The 18,780-nt window shown below is 37.0% G+C and overlaps 1 long non-coding RNA gene across 1 annotated transcript; it reads left to right on the forward strand.

The window, feature by feature from the left end:
- The first annotated feature begins 932 nt into the window (after nucleotides 1–932).
- On the forward strand, nucleotides 933–18,265 carry LOC148651230 (uncharacterized). Its single transcript, XR_015925695.1, has 3 exons — nucleotides 933–1,345; nucleotides 2,870–2,902; nucleotides 17,949–18,265. It is a non-coding gene; the product is annotated as an uncharacterized LOC148651230 (long non-coding RNA).
- The last annotated feature ends 515 nt before the right edge of the window (nucleotides 18,266–18,780 follow it).

The raw sequence follows: 18,780 nt of genomic DNA on the forward strand, positions 1-18,780 counted from the left end.
CCTGCAGCATAAATGCAAGCTGTCAGCCTTGAAAGTTTGTGAACTAGAATAACTTTCCAGTATGAACTATACATTTGCTTAAACTGTTGCATTAGAAAGTGGTTGGTATGTGTTATTATGCATTTTTCTCCAGCTTACTTAATTCTGAGTTTTATACATTATTGTTCCCCAATACCCTGTAGAATACCTCATTCTTACAACTACAATTTTGTAAGGTGGAGATCATCAGAAGACTACACATCGGGTCAGGTGCAGAAGTGAGAAATGACTTTACAAAGTGAATTTAGGAGAATCTTTAGAAAGTGGAGTAAAACTGTGCAAGCCCAGTGAGGAATTACAATGAGGTTAATACACCAACACTTTTGAAAAGTGTCTTTAAAGGCCAGTTAGTCAGATCCTCAGCTTAACATCTCATCTGCAGGTCAGTGTGCCTGTTCACTATGCTGAGAAACAGTCCAAGTATATTCCAACCCAGAGGGAAGAGAACCAGTTACTGGTCCACCAGTAACACTTACATTAGCAGCAACAGCCTGGTATTCCTAAGAGGTCTGCCCTCACAATACTGACTAGGCCCTGCCTTGTTAAGCTTCTGAAATCTGATGAGATCAAGCACTAGCTTTCTTTAAAATGACAGATTTTGTCATTTAGGAGGGTGACACATAAATCATCTTTATTGAAGTGCCTATTAATTTCTAGAAGTATACAAGTATAAACAGTATAAACACAGTATGTATAAACATAAAGAAGGCAGCATACAGGAATGGAATTGCACATTAGATGAAAATAAGTTAACACAGGGTTAACACAGAAACTAATACAGGAAATGAAGAGGCAGCTCCCCCATTTACGAATCCAAAAGGGCAAAAGGAAATCCTATATAATATCTTCTCTGCCTTTTTTTAAAGAAAACAAAAACAGAACTGGCCAGACGATATATTTTAAAAAGCCTACAAAAGGCTATTCTTCTGCCACCAGCCCTAAAGGCAACAGGAAATCCTATACAAGCAAGCCCCATATGAGCTGAAAATGAGGCTTTCCCTTTATGTCCTGCAAGCACACATCCTGAAAATGACCTTATTCTGGCAGTGGCATCAGCAGACAAAAACGAGTTTGGAGTAGAAGTTGACGTGGTGCTTTTTTCTCTAGCGAGAAACTCAGGAAGCAACTGCGGAGATGAGAATTAGTAGAAATCTCGTTGAAGGCTGTGAAAAGATGGGTTTGCCATTTGTCAGAAAGGGTAAAGACAATCGAAGAGGTCCTGCTGGAAGACTTTTACACCTTTTGAGAACTGTGCAGCCCAATCTGAGGTCATTTCAACAAACTGCAATTTTTAAAAAGGGGACAGGTTTGTGTGCTGTGTATTTCTTTCTATCTGATTGTCAGCTGTCGTATAATTGTAAATAATATGTTTATTTATTTTATTTGTAATTAAATGTTTGTATATTTTGTAACTGCATTTGTGGATGCGATCACAAACAGATACTTTTGCCAACAATAGCATCGGCACCCTTCATCTGTTCATCCATTTGTTTAGCTAAATAGTTTTTGTATTTAACTGTTCTTTATCACTGATCTTATTTCAATGATTATTGAACACACTGAAATTCAAAACGCTTTTCATTCTAGGTAGGAGGTTGCTTATGCATCAAATGACTTTAGGGAAGACTGGAAAATATATTTTCACTTCCATAGGTATCTTAGCAATAGATGTTTGGGGTTCAAAGGAATTATGCCTGATTAAAGATAAATAAGGGACAAAATATAAATTAAGAAATTAAATCAATGCTCTAATATTACATACATTCTAATTAAACATTATTGTTACTGATGCATGGTATTTTCATACCTATTAGTGTTTGTTTTCCTTGCACTTAGGGGACTCTAATTACTGTTTAGTTTGAAATAATAAAAAAACAAAATAGTGGAGAAAAGCTCCTTCAGTGGATGTTAATTAATGTAAATCTTTGTTCTTTACAAAATCATTTTTAGACAAGAACAGTAGTTTATGGAAGACTTTACACTAAAGGAACCCATTGCACACATCATGAGAACTGTAGTTGAAATAAGTTGAAAACAATTGCAGTTGTGCTTGAAGACTAATATACATTCTCACTGAAATGATTTGTTTTATTGTGGTGATAAAAAAAATAATACCACTGGGTTAAGGATTGGAAATCATCTCTAGATATTGTAAACTTTGATTGACCCCTGAGTCTGCTTTTTACCTTAATCCTTTTGTTACATTTGCATAATTTTGCATTCCTGTTTGAATGATTTATAAATATGCAAATACATCTGTCTTGAGAGCCACATTTTCTGCAGCATTGGTCCTGAAACGCCCCAGTTTTCCAGCAGGCATCGTTTTTCATCATGGGATGAGACCGATGTCTGACAACCGGCTGCTGCCCATTGATATGGTTCTTGTGTCAGACACCTTTTGCACATGTGTGAATCATTTAACATTTTGTTCCAGGATAGCAAAAGTTTCCCAATGCAATAAAGGGCATGGAATCAAGTGTTTAATGTTTTGTTATTGGTTATTCTTCTATCGCAGGACACACACATACACAAACATGCACACATTCACACCAGGGCCAATTTTTCCAGAAGCCAATTAACCTACCAGCATATCTTTTACACCTGAAAACAAATGTCTAATGTTTCCTGAACTGAGGAACACAGACCAGTTATCGTTGCAGCCTTGAAACATTGGATTTAATGAGTCCTGCTTTTGGAGGATTGATTTAACATGAGCGCTGTCAATGCTCAAAGCAGTCATAATTAGTAGTAAGACTAGAAAAAAAAACCTTTTCCAAACTCTGGTCTACATTTTCAGTATGTTTCATATTGTCTTATGTTCTGGTTTCAGAAGTTGCTGTGGAGGGGAGAAGGCCTTTAACTGGTGAGTTAGCCTTCTCTGTGACTTACTCCTCCAAATATTCCTATTCAGCTATGTCCTGCTTTCTCTAGCATGATAAATCTATTGCCCCACTGTCATTTTTGCTCACCGTGCCTGCTGACTGAATTATCCTTACAAGCTGGAGAAATATCATCTGACAGGGTGAGTTGCCACGGGCAACACCTTTGCAGTTCCCAGAAGGTGACTTCAGATACTGTATGTAGGCACCAGTTTGTAGTGATCAAAAGACACACGGATACAAGGAAGAGCCAAAGTAAATACTGTGTTATTAAATCCCTAAGGCCACACATTTTTATATACATGACACAAAATATGCGTACATACAAATGCAGTATGAAAGGAAAATGTGCTTAACATTACAAGGTACATAATAGTGTATCAACATAAAATAACATAGTATACACAGGTACATAACATAACAGTGTATCAAACCTGATGATACAGTGCCGTCTATGAAAACATAGACTGTGTTTATTAAAAAAGGTTCCTGGCATGTAACAACACTACCCCTCAGCCTATTATGACATTACATGACTCATGTTAACCAAGTCACGTGACTTTTTCAGCCTGATACTAGACTGATGCTACTACTATTTCCACTCAGATTCTCTCATTCCCTACTGATCACGTTAGTCCCTTTCCAGGAAAGAAGAGGAGATCGGTCTCTTGATCTTCCTTTATTACTTCTCTCTCCCAGCCCCTTTTCCTCAGGGCATTCTCTCCCTGGCCAACAGGACCTTCTACCCTCTTAGCTCATTGCACTCTCTTGATCTTTTACAGTTCAGGACTACCTTTGGAGTTAGGGAAAGGTACTGTAGCGTAGAGTAGAAGAGTTCATTGCCATATGCACATGTACACTGGAATTCATTTTCGCGCCGATCTCTCAGGACAAACACAGTACAACAGATGATACAATACGACACACAACACCACTCAATGTAGGCAGTACATTACAAAATGGTACACAATCCTTGTTCTGTAGAGCCCAGCTATTTTTCCAAGACCAGTTTGTATTATTGTATTTGTTATGGCACAGGGTTTCTCTTCCTCGATGCCTGAATTCTAGCTCTTTTAGAAGTATGATCAGGTATGACACTACACCTCCAGGCAGTGCCACACTCCACCAAGTGCTTGCTCCAGCATTGAGCCTAACAAACAGACTACCATGCAACAAGCCTGCCCAGTATGGTGGCCCTCAGTACAGCATCTTTCATTGCATCTTCCACACATTTCATTGGGTCCACAGTCATGTTACCCAGCCCAGTCCAATTGTGGAAAAAAAAACCCTATCTACGGAGCCTAAATTCTTTCTCCCCATTTCTCCATGTTAAACATTTCCACCCCTGACATAACAGCCAGCCAGCTTGTTCTTCCTTCTGCACTTGAGTCCTTAGGCTGCTCTTTTACACTCCTGCTGATAGTCATCAGAGGCATGATTAATTCAACAGGAACCTTCTTTCCCCTCACATGGAATTCCACTCACAGTGATTGGCCAACCATCATTTAGCCCTAGTGTCTCTAGTGTCTCCTGTTTCCAAGTACTCATCAGCCATCTTGGCTCAAGACCACACCTAGGCCAAAGTTTGAGCCAAGATGGGAGGAACTAAGCCTTTTCCAGACGCACAGGCCACATACAGTAGCAGGACTATACCTCAGGGTGCTAGTCCATTGCAATACATTAATGTAGCCATTAGTCCAGCCAGCAGATCTTTGGATCTTTAAAGATTATTAGAGAATTGAAGTGTGATGAAAACTATATTCGTTTCAGTTTCATAAGTAATTTGCAACTAATTATATACTGTATGTATTGTCAGTTGTCTCTTGTTTGCACAACCTATGGTATTGCAGATAGACGTATTAACACCCAGTACCTTAAATGTACTTCATGAGAATGTAAGGTAATTTACTAGGTACATATTAACAAACATCTTTTATCATTGGAACAAGTAATAGGTTTATTCCATGCTGAAAAGAGAAGAAAAGAAACACAATGTTTCGGCTGTGGAGCCTTCTTCGTGTGCCGAAACGTTGTGTTTTCTTTCTTCTCTTTTCAGCATGGAATAAACCTATTACTTGTTCCTTTGCAGCCTACGCATGCTGACACAGCTACCCACCTGAACCTTTATAATTATTTTATAGATTTATTTGGAATTATCAGGTTCACTAAGATAAATGCAGTAGATGGGTACCAGCATTCCATTAAAGATGAAGTAATAAAAAACAGTAGATTCACATGTGATGGCTTTAACTTTAATGGAATACATATGAGTCTAAAATTTTGTTTGTTTTTTTCTGTAAATTGTCATGGTATAATTCATTGTCTTAAGACACAAAAGGCCCAGTGGATGTTTTAATTAGCACTCAGGTTTTTTAATCTCCAATACCTTTCAAGCAAATCACAGCATTCAAAGACTTTAAATTTTCAACTAAAGAACATTTGCAAAGTGAGGAGACCTGAAGCTTTTTTGTCTTGCAGATTCTTAGTAATGAAAGGAAATGTATGAATTAATTATTTTTTTCTCCTTAATTTTATGTTTTCCATAAGTGCTTTACTACTTGCTATTGCGAAGACCAATGGGATTTATTTTTTGTCGCTGAAACACTGCCTTAATCACAATAAAATTAAAAACAATGTGAACAGCTCTGTCTTTTGTATTGCAGTTTTAGCAAAAAGGTCACACTCTTTCCTTACCAAATATAGTGGTTTAAAATTGGTGTCTCTAAAATCTTTGGTCTTGCCTGCAACTGCACAGTACAACAGAGTGTTGTGAAAGTAAAAAAGCAACAAGACCTTTGATATCGCAGAGGAATTGGTTTTTATGTTGATTCATATCAGTCCTGTGGGTGTTTCCAGTAATTTGCCGTTTCAGAAAAACACTTTGTTAAAAGTTGGATACTTATTTTAAATATATTTTTTCAAGAGCTTGCTAGAACTCTATTTAGTGTGTATAACTCATAGTGCTTATAATGTGCATGTGTAGATTAAAAACCTTTTAATTTAAAATATTCTTTTAAGTAAAACGTTAAATATATTATGCTCTTTTCTTTCATTATAGTGCAGAATAGTAATTTGGATCTTCTTGGTAATTTGAATTCCTTCAGGTATGCAGGATTGTACAGTAAATATGTTCAAGAATGAATGTTCATCTGCCTATCCATAAGTTTCCATATGTATTTAAGAAAAAGGAAAGGTTACAACAAAAGGAAGCCAATCTAATTTAATTTTAAAGCTAGCAGTTAATTGATCAGAATATCTAATCCAGACATTTTATGAATAAGCCTGTATATCATATTTAACAATATGGCTGACTAGACTGTTCCACACTCCTACACCCCTTGCTGTAAACAATTGCCTTCTTTTCTCATTTTTAAATGCTTCCCCATAGTTTCCACATGTGTTTTCATTATTCAGTGTTGATTCCAAAGAGGTGTGTTGGTATTTATATAGATATTTGATCTATTTGTTTGGCTGTTTATGAGCAAGCATTTTTTAAAATAGTCATTTTTAATAAGGACAGTGTAATGACAGTTTCTTCAACATCATCTTCTCGTTTGCATTGAGAAAAACTGGGGTAAAATGTTGCTAACTTTGAAAAAGTGAATTTTGTGTCATCACTACAATTATAAAAGTATACATTTATAGTAGCTTTTAAAGTATCTCTGTTGTGAGTGGTTTTAGAGCAACTCAATGTGACTTTATTTAGATGATTTTTGCAAAATATATGTGGAAATAAGGCAATACTAAGTGAGGTGCATGATGGTACATTTTCAGCACTCTTTGCAAAAGCATTTTTTATCCCTCTGAGGATTTTTCTTCATAAAAATATTTTTTTTCAGAGCCCACAAGAACATCTGCATTTTATGGAAGCTTACAAAGGGAGGATTGGCTACACATCTGCTGGTTTTTCTTGTTCCATCTATGACACTATCTATACATGTACAGTGGGATTTAAGATGGCATTTGCAAAGAAGAGGCAGGTTATAACGAAATTGATTAACTGCTGAGTCATTTTACATAATGAACAACACTATCAGGGGAAAACAATTTAGCTCTCTTTCCAATAACTGGAGCACAATAACAGATTTAAGAACAAGTACGATCCCGAGCCACCGCTATCTTAGTGTCTGGGACAAACACAGGGGTTCTTCAGCATGAGGTGATGGGCGCAAACTCTCTGCAGGGTCAGAGCTATTGCCTGACCATCCCTGGATCCTCACTGTGGAAGTCACAGCATCCTATCCCTGATTTCCACAAATTTATCAGCTCTTGACTTTCACTTCTTATTTTTGTCACTGTTGACCATGAAAATATTCACAAAGTGTAATAGTGCTTCCCCTCATATTAAGAACAGTTTGATATGAATTGTCACTGAGAGGTGTGGGGGGATACAATTTACAGAAATCATTTTCAAAACTTAAATTCTATTTAAGTTTCTACAATAAAGTAGAAACACGTTTTCTAAAATAAAGTAAATTGTCTTCTACAATAAAGAATAATAGATGCAGTTAATAGAACACTAAAAGATGAGTTAAAGAGATTTTCTTACTGATCCTTGTTAATAGAGGGAGCAGAAGAACCACACTATGTTGTCTCTTATTAACCATTTATATAACACCAAAAGGATGTGCAATGCCCTCTTTTTCTGAGAACACATAATTGATCTAAACATTTTACTGCATAGAACATTTTAAGACGTTTGCTTTGGTGGAAAAAATACAGGTTTGTTGCTTAAACAGCAGCAGCAACTTATGGGAAAGTATAATACTATACTTCTTTTCAGAGACCAGAAAATGTCTCTTTTAAGGTCGTAAATTAAGTAGTTATCTTGGGGGTTTGTACATCAATAAAATAGAAGTCATAAGTGAGAAAAAAGACCCACAATGAGAGTACTGGATAGAGTTGTATTGCTCAGACTAAGGCAATTATAAAGACATTACATTCAGGCAGAAAATGAGGAATAGTGGTATAGTCATCATATAAGTCTTTTAGAACTCTATCCCAACCAAATTCCTTATTCAAGTGTTGTGGGTTTTTTATGGGTATTGAAGCCTGCAGTTGTAAAGGGGGAGCTGATGATGCATTTAATTCCCCACTGCATTGTCCAAGGTCTCATGGATGTGGGTCCATGTTATCAGCAGGGGCTAGAGAACATTTAGCCATGTTGGAGGAGGGAGGAGTTGAATGAATTCTAAGAAAGTGGTGAAACCCACCAGATAGACTGTTTTCTGTTCTTTGACTCCTGAAGCACTCTACATTTAGCGCATGATAGGATGAGATGATTTTCAAGAAGCTACAGTAGTCTTTTCAACTATCTCCTTCTGCCTGGTTAAAAATCCAGAGTCTGGACTAAGTTAAATAAAAAATGCTGAAGGTTGAGATACAAAAATAATTGATTACAGGATGGAACACAACTAGGATCACCACTACTAAGCAAATGTGTGCCCCGAGTCTTGGCAGTAATACACCAAAACAGGAGCCTGACAAAATACTAATTTGTTAAATTATGTTTTCAAAAGTATATCCCTAGCGCATTTGGATTGATTCCTGTCAAAGGTGTTCACAACTACACAACTGCAGATTATATTATCTGTCCATCCATCCGTATTCTAACCACTTTATCCAATACAAGGCCATGGGTGAGCCTGAGCCAGTCCCAGCTATCAACAGGGGTGAGGCAGGATACACCCTGGATGGGATGCCTGTCCAGCGCAGGGCACACATAGACACACACACTCACAGAAGGGCCAATTGTTCCCAGAAGCCAATTAACATACAAATATGTCTTTGAATTGTTGGAGAGAACTAGAGTTCTAGGAGGAAATCCTTCCAAACACAGGAAAGACATACAAACTCCATTCACCCCAGGTCTGGAATTGAACCCAGCAATGCGAATCAGAAATGCTAACCACTGCACCACCTATATTATATTATATTATATTATATTATATTATATTATATTATATTATATTATATTATATTATATTATATTATATTATATTATATTATATTATATTATATTATATTACCCATTTAAGAGTGGCCTTGAAAGTCATCCTAAAAAGCTAATTTGCAGTAGCTGGTGAATTTCTGCTTTTATAAATATGACTCCTTCAGTTTTCATCAGTTTCCACACACATCAACAGTGGTCACACAAATACCAGCACTGGTGTTGAGTATGAACTCATCTCATGATGGTGCTGAACAAGCAAATTCTGTAGTCCCAGAGCTCTGATGATCTGATCCAGTCTGTCATCCAGCAGGGAAAAGCCCACAGTGGAGACAGGACAGCTGTGACCAGCCTCGGTCATTCCAACAAAAATCACATACTTATTTAAAACAAACTTTAGAAGGAGCAAGTTATTTTTCTGAAAATGCTGTATTGGAAAACAAATAGCTTCAATGTGTTATATTTTATTCATTTCTTTATTTTGCTCTTTTATCCAAAGCAATGTACATTTGTGCCCATTTATAGAGCTGGGAATTATGCAATCTGTAATCTGCAATCCCCCACCTAGGACCTTTGCCCCAGCCATTGCTCTGCACTGCTACCTTGCTTAACAATTTGTTGAAATTATACCATGCCTGTTCTGGATTGGCCTAAAAGATACAGATGTGCATTCAAAGTAATTTGCATATAGTATACTGTCTGAATTAGACTTAACATATGAAGTTTATCATGCATTACTGAACATTCAAATAGCACTGACATCTGAAATTCTCAATCTGTTCTACGTCAGGAGTATTATTCTTTGTATTTTGCATGTATCTTTTGATCCGCCATTTGAAGAAAACAATCTTTGACTTCCCTTTTTCCTGGAAAATAATTTTCAAAGACAGTACAACAAAGCATTGTTTCTGTTATACATTATTGTTTGAAAGTCAGAAACAGGTCATCGTGTTAAAGAGAAAAGTCAAGGTAATTTTTTTAATCAGTTATTGTCAGAACTCCTTTTAGACTGTGAGTCATTTATAGTTGGCTACATGTATTAAGTACAGTAAATGAAATAATACACTTCTTGTCAGTTTCCGTTCTGGGACGTTTCGGGGGGTCTTATCATGTAGAGAAAAGCTTTCTGTAGAAGCTATATAGATCACTTGTCCAATAAGAGAACCATGTACAGTAAAATAACTGTGAAATCTTGATTCCTCAAATAGATATCACAGATAATGTACCAAAGCTTTTGAAAAGCCGGGTAGTCTAGACTAATGACTCTGCTTTACATGAGTTTGCGAAGGCAACGTATAATTCTTTAAATCTTCCTCTGCACATCTGGAAGGGAACAAGATCCCTTAACAATGATAAAATGACTGTTGTGTTTAAGGAGAGAAATTATGCAGAAGTAGGCCTTCTGTGTTTATTTTAACAGTACAAAGCAGCTAATATCATTCAGCAGGGTGAATCTGTTACAACTGACAAGTTGTATCAATTACACACTAATGCAGGCTTTTTCTCAACAACCAAAATGAAGAATTATGGCTTTTCTTGTCTTGTGGTTTCTTGATGAAAGCTTTTTCCTGTTTCCAATCTGATTACAGGTACACAAATGAGAGCAGATACCCTTTGATAGATGATGTGGTACAAAACAAACATCTAATTTGCATGATAATGAAGAACTGATAGAGAGATGGGAAATGTGTCTTTTCTTTTATTTAATAAAAAAAAACGTAAAGGAAAGAAGCCAAACCTCTTCGAGGTGAATTTAAACCTCAAACAAGGCGAGTTAACCCAACACACAGTGCTGTTATCTTCATTGTGACTGTCCAAAGAACAGAGAAGTAACTGTACTTCTTTATTTCAAATCTTCGTATGCATGAAAAGAGACATTGAGGAGTAAATCACTAAAACCCCTGTGACCTGCTTTCCTGTGGGGGTGGCAGAATTTATTTTTGTGTCAGAAAAGGAGAAAGAGGATAGCCTATAACTATTGTAATGCATCCCTTGTGAACATGCGTGTTTTTAGGCTTTCATGTGATGTGGATTAAATTGAAAACACGAGGCACTTAAACATCAGCACACTGTGGTAACCCTTTTTGTCATTTCATCCCCATGTAATGGAAGGCTTCATCAATTAATTTTTTGTTCCAATTAAAAATATTCAATACATCTAAAAAACACGCTGAGAGATGATGAGGCCTAACATAATTTAAAGGAATAAATCGTTTCTATAAAGCAAATCAATTAATCAATTATTTTTTCTTATAAAAATCCGGGTGTTTGAAGTCTACCGTGTTACTGTGTGTTTCCATGATTTCTGATTCCCTGATTTGCTTCAGAAACAGAATCATATCAACAATTATGTCTATGCCATTTTTTGTGAGTTCCTTTTGAAACTTTTTTGTCTTATTTCTCAGTGTCACTAATTTTACTCCATCTTTAGAAATGAGTATCAACAATATGCTTACTTATATTAACAGCAAAAGTAGTTGTATTCAGTAATACACAAACCTATAAGTTGTATTCTTTCTACAATATAATATAATAGTATATTATAGTATAAGGACCCCCCCATTTTAAATACAACTGAATGGATGTGTGTAATTGTAACAAATAGTTCTACTGTAACATCAATTATGATAAACATTAAAATTAGATCTGGAGGTGGGGAAGGCAGAGAAATCTCTTAAATGAAACTAGTCAGGTTTCTTCTTTCAAACTTAAATTAATAATTTAAAAGTAAACGTTTGTAACATGGTAAGTTTGTAACATGGATAAAGGCATGCACCAAGCAAATAAATCACAATTATTTAAATATATGAGATTGTTTTTAAGTCTGAAGCATGAGAGTTAAGAGTTTACACCTACTAATTTTGTAAATCTGTTGAATATGTTCATAAACATCTATAACACTGTTTAGATACTGTACATATTTTTGCTTCAGTCCATTTTAATCTTCACTGGATAATATTGTTACTAATAGCATTTCTAATTGACTTGTCTTGACATTTTACCCAAAGTAAAAAAGAAAATTAGAAATTAGAAAAAATAAAGTATATTCACTAATTTGGCTGGATGGCTGTGTTCACGTTTCCCATATCATAAAAGCACATTCTTTCCCCTGGTATAATGGTGTCACCAGGCTGTTTTTAGACATCACCACAGCAGAAACCTGACTAGCTTTGATTTCAATCCACTCATACAAAACACATTCATGTCTCTGGACTGCTTTGATGATAAACTAAACAGTCAGGTAATTGCTTTGAAAATGATCAAATAAAAGTCTAAATCACTGCACTATAAATGGCAACCAGACTTATACTGTATCTGTAAGATGTTTCCCCGCAGTGATGTTAAGAAATGTTTGGGTAAATCTCTTTGCAAACCTCAGTAGGTAGGAAGGCTAGAGTTTATCCTGCTTTACACAGATTTCAGTTAACTGAACACAGTACAACACAGTCACTGTGTGGGTTCTAGACCATAGCATGTTAAACTCCCAAGGGTGCTGGTGCCTGGTTACACAGCTGGGCTGAATAAACCCATCAGGGAAAAGCACCTCATTAAGGAGCACAAAAGTAATGTCATCAAGGGAGTTTTGAACCTTCAACCCTGTGTTGATGAGCCTAATGACCTTACTTCCACCTTCTCTTCATGAACTAGATCAACTGCATCCAAGTGTAGGTGTGTCTCAGTCTTTCAAACACATATTCTGGTAGAAAGCCTTAAAGCTGAAAAGGAAGCACAATCATTGGTTTAATGTGCGCATGTGCATGTACAGGAAACAGTGACTATTCCCATTGGAGGGTTTACAAATTAGCCAAGGAACTTTGACTTGATCCCTCAGCCACTTAGAGCTGTTGCTCCTCTCTTTAATAGCAAAGTGGAATGCTGGTTACTTAAAGTGATGCAATTGTACTATCATTCTGCTTTCAGATGTGCTTTCTGCTTCACTGGGTGGTCTGTGCACTATTTTGTTTGTGCTTTTGCAGTCACACAAGTGCATTGATAATGTCTCAAGGGGCATTGGACTGAAAACCAGGAGGAGCTCAAGACTCACTCTGCCGGTCACATGGTGCTGGTGGCACTGATGGCTGCCGACCTCACTGTGGATCAGATTTATCATGAGATGCAAGATCACAGAGCCACCCCGGAGAGCACTAATTGCCTGTGCCTCAGCTGAATTGCATCATAGTGGTTAAATTTGTAACTGTGCATCATGGGTAGTTGTGACACTCTTTTGCATTTTACACATGTGCATTTACCCCCATTTTCCAGTTTTTTACAGTACCTCTGTATTTATCGTTGATTCTTTCCTTAGGGAAGCAAATAAACAGCATATGTACAGTAGGTTATTTCAGAAACAAAGTATTTGAATACTTCAAAAAAACTGAGAAACTATAAAAACTACAAAACTCAAAGTGGGTTCTACAGAAAGTGAGAATATGTAAAAACTAATTTCATACTTAGATATTTATTTTCAAATACATTATTTGGTAACCCATACATTGGTATACTGCATCCTATAAAGACCTCCTGGGAAAAACTAAGGTTACTGATGGAAGAGGTGTTAGTGGGGCCATCAGGGGGTGCTCACCCTGCGGTCCATGTGGGTCTTAATGCCCCAGTATAGTGACGGGGAAACTATACTGTAAAAACAGGCGCCGTCCTTCGGATGAGACGTAAAACCGAGGTCCTGACTCTCTGTGGTCATTAAAAATCCCACGGCGTTTCTCGAAAAGAGTAGGGGTGTAACCCCGGTGTCCTGGCCAAATTTCCCATTGGTTCTTAACAATCATGGCATCCTAATAATCCCCATCTATGAATTGGCTTCATTACTCTGCTCTCCTCCCCACTAATAACTGATGTGTGGTGAGCGTTCTGGCGCACTATGGCTGCCGTCACATCATCCAGGTGGATGCTGCACATCGGTGTTGGTGGAGGGGAGTCCCCATTACCTGTAAAGTTTGAGTGGAGTGTCCAGAAAAGCAGTAAATAAGTGTAAGCAATTATTATTATTATAAGCTTGATCATAATCCAGTTAATTCATCTTGGAGAGTAGCTGTGAGAACCTGCAGCAATTTGAAATTGCATCATTTGACAAAATAATTTTACTTGTCTGCATACTGGCCCAAAACAGGGTCTTATATATTAAATCACTCAGAGCTTGTTTTTTTTTTTAGTAATTAGTGTTCAAGTACTTGTGAACACCACATAAAAGACAATTGTCACAAACACTGCTGTAAACCACACCATCACTTCAGACATCATCCATCTGAGCCACATACTGTATAGTGTTTATAGATCTAAGAAGCATTAAATCATTTCACAGTGCGCAGCAGGGTCTTTATTTCTTTTGAACACGTGCTATAGAAGCATGAGAAACTATGTTCTTTTTAGGTTTTGTTGTCAGAAGTAGGAGAAATAAACCACAGCAGTTTTCATTTTTTGGTCTAAAAATACTCAGGCATGTAATAAATAGGCTAAATTCACAAAACAACAGCTTGACGTTCATATGAACTTCTAATAATTTACACTTCTAAACCGTAGAGACCAGAAAGGCTGGGTTTGGTTGTGTGTGCTAAGGTATAAATGCACAGAGGGATTTAGATCTCAACTCAGTGGGGTTACAAACATAAACTACTGCACTTCATCACAGTTAGAGTGGTAAACACTTGGCTTTTAATGTAAAATATTCATATATATATGTATATTTATGTGTGTGTATGTATATATAGTGAAAGCTCAATATATTGTTTTTGGCTACAATTTCTTTGATAAAATCTGCACAATGGATCCTCAAGGGGGTCTCTGGATCGTAACAGAGATTCCCTATTGAGCATACACACTATTGACATAACAAAAAGCAAACTGAGAGTACTAAAATAGAGGGCTAAGAGAGAATTGCCTAGACAGCTCTCTAACTGGTTATACAACTAAAAGGAGAAAAAAGATAGATAAATAAAAGATTGCCCACGGTTTTTATCAGTGCAATGCTATTAGATACCACATTCACCACTGGTATAGCTGAGTTCTAATCTTGTGCCAGCAAAAAAGAATAGCATGCTGGGATATCAAGAAATTTAGCCAATTAAACGTAAGTACCCAAAAGGCAGCATGTACAGCACTATTGAGAACAGAGGAACATAAGAGAAGTTACAAATGAGAGGAGGTCCTTCAACCCATCTACCCCTTTTAATAGTAGATAACTGTAGATCCTAGATAATTGATCCAAGGATCTCATCCAGCCGTTTCTTGAAAGAAACCGAGGGATCTGCTTCAAAGACAAGGCTCAGTAGTTTGCTGCATACCTCTAAAACCCTTTGTGTAAAGCAGCGCCGGCTGTTCTCAGTTTTAAATGCACTTCCACATAGTTTCCACTTGTGCCCTCTGGTTCATGTTTCACTGTTCATTCTGAGGAATTCCTCTGGGTTGACTTTGTCAGCACCCTTGAGGATTTTGAATAATTGTATCAAGTTCCCTCTTCGTCTTCTCTACGCTAGAGTAAAAAGTAATCAAAGAATGTAGCAAAGAGTAAAAAGGATGTAACAAAGGATGTGCAATGGGTTGAGATCTTTTGAGACGAAAATCACAAATCGAAATTCAATGGATTATTAGTATTAAATGAATGTGTGATGAACAGCTAATTAAACCTCTTCAGGAATTCACTAGAAGATTTATTCCCAAAACTGGTATCCATCTATTCGTCTTCTAACTGCTTTATTAAATACAGGGTCACGGGGGAGTCGGATCCTGTCCATCGCAGGACACACTCAGACACGAACACGCACACACTCACACCAGGGTCAGTTTTCCCAGAATCCAGTTAACTAACTACCAGTATGCTTTTGGACTGTGTGAAGAAACCCTCACAACCCACCCAATACAGGGAGAACACACACACTGTAACACAGGCCCCCAGCACTGTAAAGCAGCAATGCGTACCACTATGCTGCCCAAATTATGATAACTGGAATGGCGATATTTTTTTTCTTAGATTGCTTCTTCTATTTCCCCTATAAGGAAGTCCTCTCCTCATACACCACATCGCCTCGCTTATCTTTGTTTGGTGAGCTAATGTCAATCCAGCCTACTGGAAACAAACTCATTTTGCCACACAGCTAAGGTTTGTGCCATTAACCCATATATTTGCTTCATTTATGCTCATCCCAAGCCCATTCTTTACACAAATACAGATTTTACAATCCTGTGATTAAGCTATTAGCAACAGTTGAAAGATGAAGTAAAGGAATTCATTTTTTTATTTTGCTACTGCAGACGTTTTTGAAATGGGATACAGCTGAGCACAAAAAAGCATTATTCAAACAACAGGGAACTATTTAATACACTCAACCTTAACAGTTCAGACAGACTGACTCAACAGTAGCAAAACTTCCTTCCAAGGATAAGATAAATGCAATAGACAAATATAGGCCATTGTTTATAAAGAGCATGGAACATTTTGTTTAAAAATGGCATTGTTTAAAACAAAAGCAAATTCTCTTGTTTTCTTCTAAGCAGCAGCAGCTGCAGCAACAGCAGGAGTTTCAGCCCTAGAATGGACATATGAGTTATTTAGGAAGCGGGGTTTGAAGAAAGATAGACAAAGAAAAGCAAAAACTGTCTGAAACAAGTTACAGAATGCCTCAGTTATACAATATGCTGTTCTCCAGGTCCTGACATGTACAGTATTCAGTTTGTGAGATACAGTAAACCATGCAATGTAATTTTTCACAGATGCAGTGTCGTAATAAATAAAAATAAACTATTAGATTTAGCATTTCAAAGGTGATTGTGTTATATTTGATTTTGTGATGGGACTGTGCTTTGTATCTGTATTTTTAATCATGATATTATACATGAAACCACAGTTTAAAACTATTTGAGGATACAGTCTCAGCAATTGGTGTTGCTGTGAAAAGATCAAATAAGCTTAGTCAAAAGTAATTTTTTATAGGCAGTCAGTTTAACCCATCTGAAGATCTGAAAATATTTGTGGAGTCTAACTGATTGTGCAGTTAAAACCAAGAACAGGGAACACATTTTTACACAAAAGGGTGTGGGAGTCTAGAAAAAATGGCCCGGCCACATCATTAAAGCAAATAACCAGGCTTCTTTTAAGAAAAATGGGGCTTTAGATCCTTTGACTTATTAGCTACTAACAACCAAATAAGTTATAAGGGCTGAATTCTTATGTTTGTTACAGGTCTTAAGTACTCATTTTAAACCAGCAGGATTTTACAGTAGAGACATGTATTTAGTAACTGTATAGATTTAAGCGGCTGGGCAATTTGCTTCACTCCTAATAATATTGGGCAGTAAGAAACCATCTTACCAATTTCTGAGTGAGATAGAGAATGTAAAAGGTTAAGAAGCAAGAGTAGGGAAATCTACCCATCATGCAATGCACACCTTTTGTGGCAGCATTCCTCATTATGCACGGCTCGTAAAAACTCATTTCATTTACTTTTAATAATGTAAGAGTGACTATTTAAACAAAGCTGGGGGAAATATTGCTATAAAAATGCTCAAATCTCAGTATTAGTTTTCTTCACTGCTTTTGAGAGCCCAACTCCTGTCATGGTGGAATATCTGTGGCCACAACTCCAGATTTAATAAATAAAGCCAAGCACCAGCCTAGGACTGTAGGACTGTAGTTTACAACAGGACTCCCTGCTGAGCTTTATCCCTCTTTATTAAGGGGTTTAGAAGCTGGGACATGCTAATTCCTTTTGAAAGAAGCCAAGCCTTTTCAAAGCATTAAGAATTATAGAGAATCAATGAGAAAAACACATTGCAGTTTCAATTTTCTTAACTTGGTGTCATGCATGCATTTCTTGGTTACCATTACATATTGTATGCATCTTCACTCAACAGCTGCTTGATTGCTCTCTATGTCACACAGATGGAACTGTAAAGGCAGTATTGTTTATAATACATTACTGTCTTTATATCTCTAATTGGATATGCATATAAAAATGTCATTTGTAAATTATGTGACAGAGAAACAGTGACACCTGAAGAAGACTCAATAGCTGAAATTTTGTGTTTCTTCTTACTGTTCAACATGAAGTTAACTTGTACTTGTTCCTTAGAAGCGTGGTTATGAAGTTGAAGATGGGCTGGGGTCACAGAACTCAGTACCCTATAAGACAGCTCTCACCTCACCAGCTTTGAAGATGAAAAACAGAAACAGCACAACACTCTAAGGGGATCCCGTTCAGTATGTAATACTACTCTGTGAAATAAAAACACATCATTATTTCTATAAGGTCATCACAACCTTTCAAGGGGAAAAGTGCAAAGTGCAGTTTTAACACCACAGCAGTATTTTAAATTAGCAGCTCTTTACATAGTCATGAACTATTTGTTTAATTGTAACATGCTATCAAATAAACAGCTTCAAAAAATGGCCGTGGCTATCTGAATTTTTACATATTAGACTTTTAAAATGTTGCCCTTCTTAAACTCATTATTATAATGGCTAGGTCATTGTATCTCCCTCCCCCCAGTCTTCCAAACAGGAGAGCTCTAATTGCAGTTCCCTGAACCAGTCGCCTTGTGCAAGCACAGCTTCAAAAACAGGTGTACTTACAACAGAGAGTTCAGAGACACTGTCAGGAAAAGAGTCTAGAAGTGGAAAATGGTCTTTGAACTTTGTCTGCCGTGCAAGTCAATTACTCACAGATATTATTTTTGTTTTTACTTAACAAGTACCTTCTTTCAAATTAGATTTGAACACTCAAATCCTTCTAGGCTTGCTTCGCTGTTTCAGCAGCGACAAACCAAGGGACAAACCAGATGGTAGCAGCCTGAGTGTTTCTCTAAGGGAAACCCCTGTCAATCACGTGGAGCTGGTTTAATATGTGGATTACCACAGGTTTTGTTCCAGTACCTCTTCTTCTTCTTTGAACGTGGCTGTTCAAA

This window comes from Lepisosteus platostomus, chromosome 12 (genome assembly GCF_059453375.1).
Source record: "Lepisosteus platostomus isolate fLepPlt1 chromosome 12, fLepPlt1.hap1, whole genome shotgun sequence".
Lineage (NCBI taxonomy): Eukaryota > Metazoa > Chordata > Actinopteri > Semionotiformes > Lepisosteidae > Lepisosteus > Lepisosteus platostomus.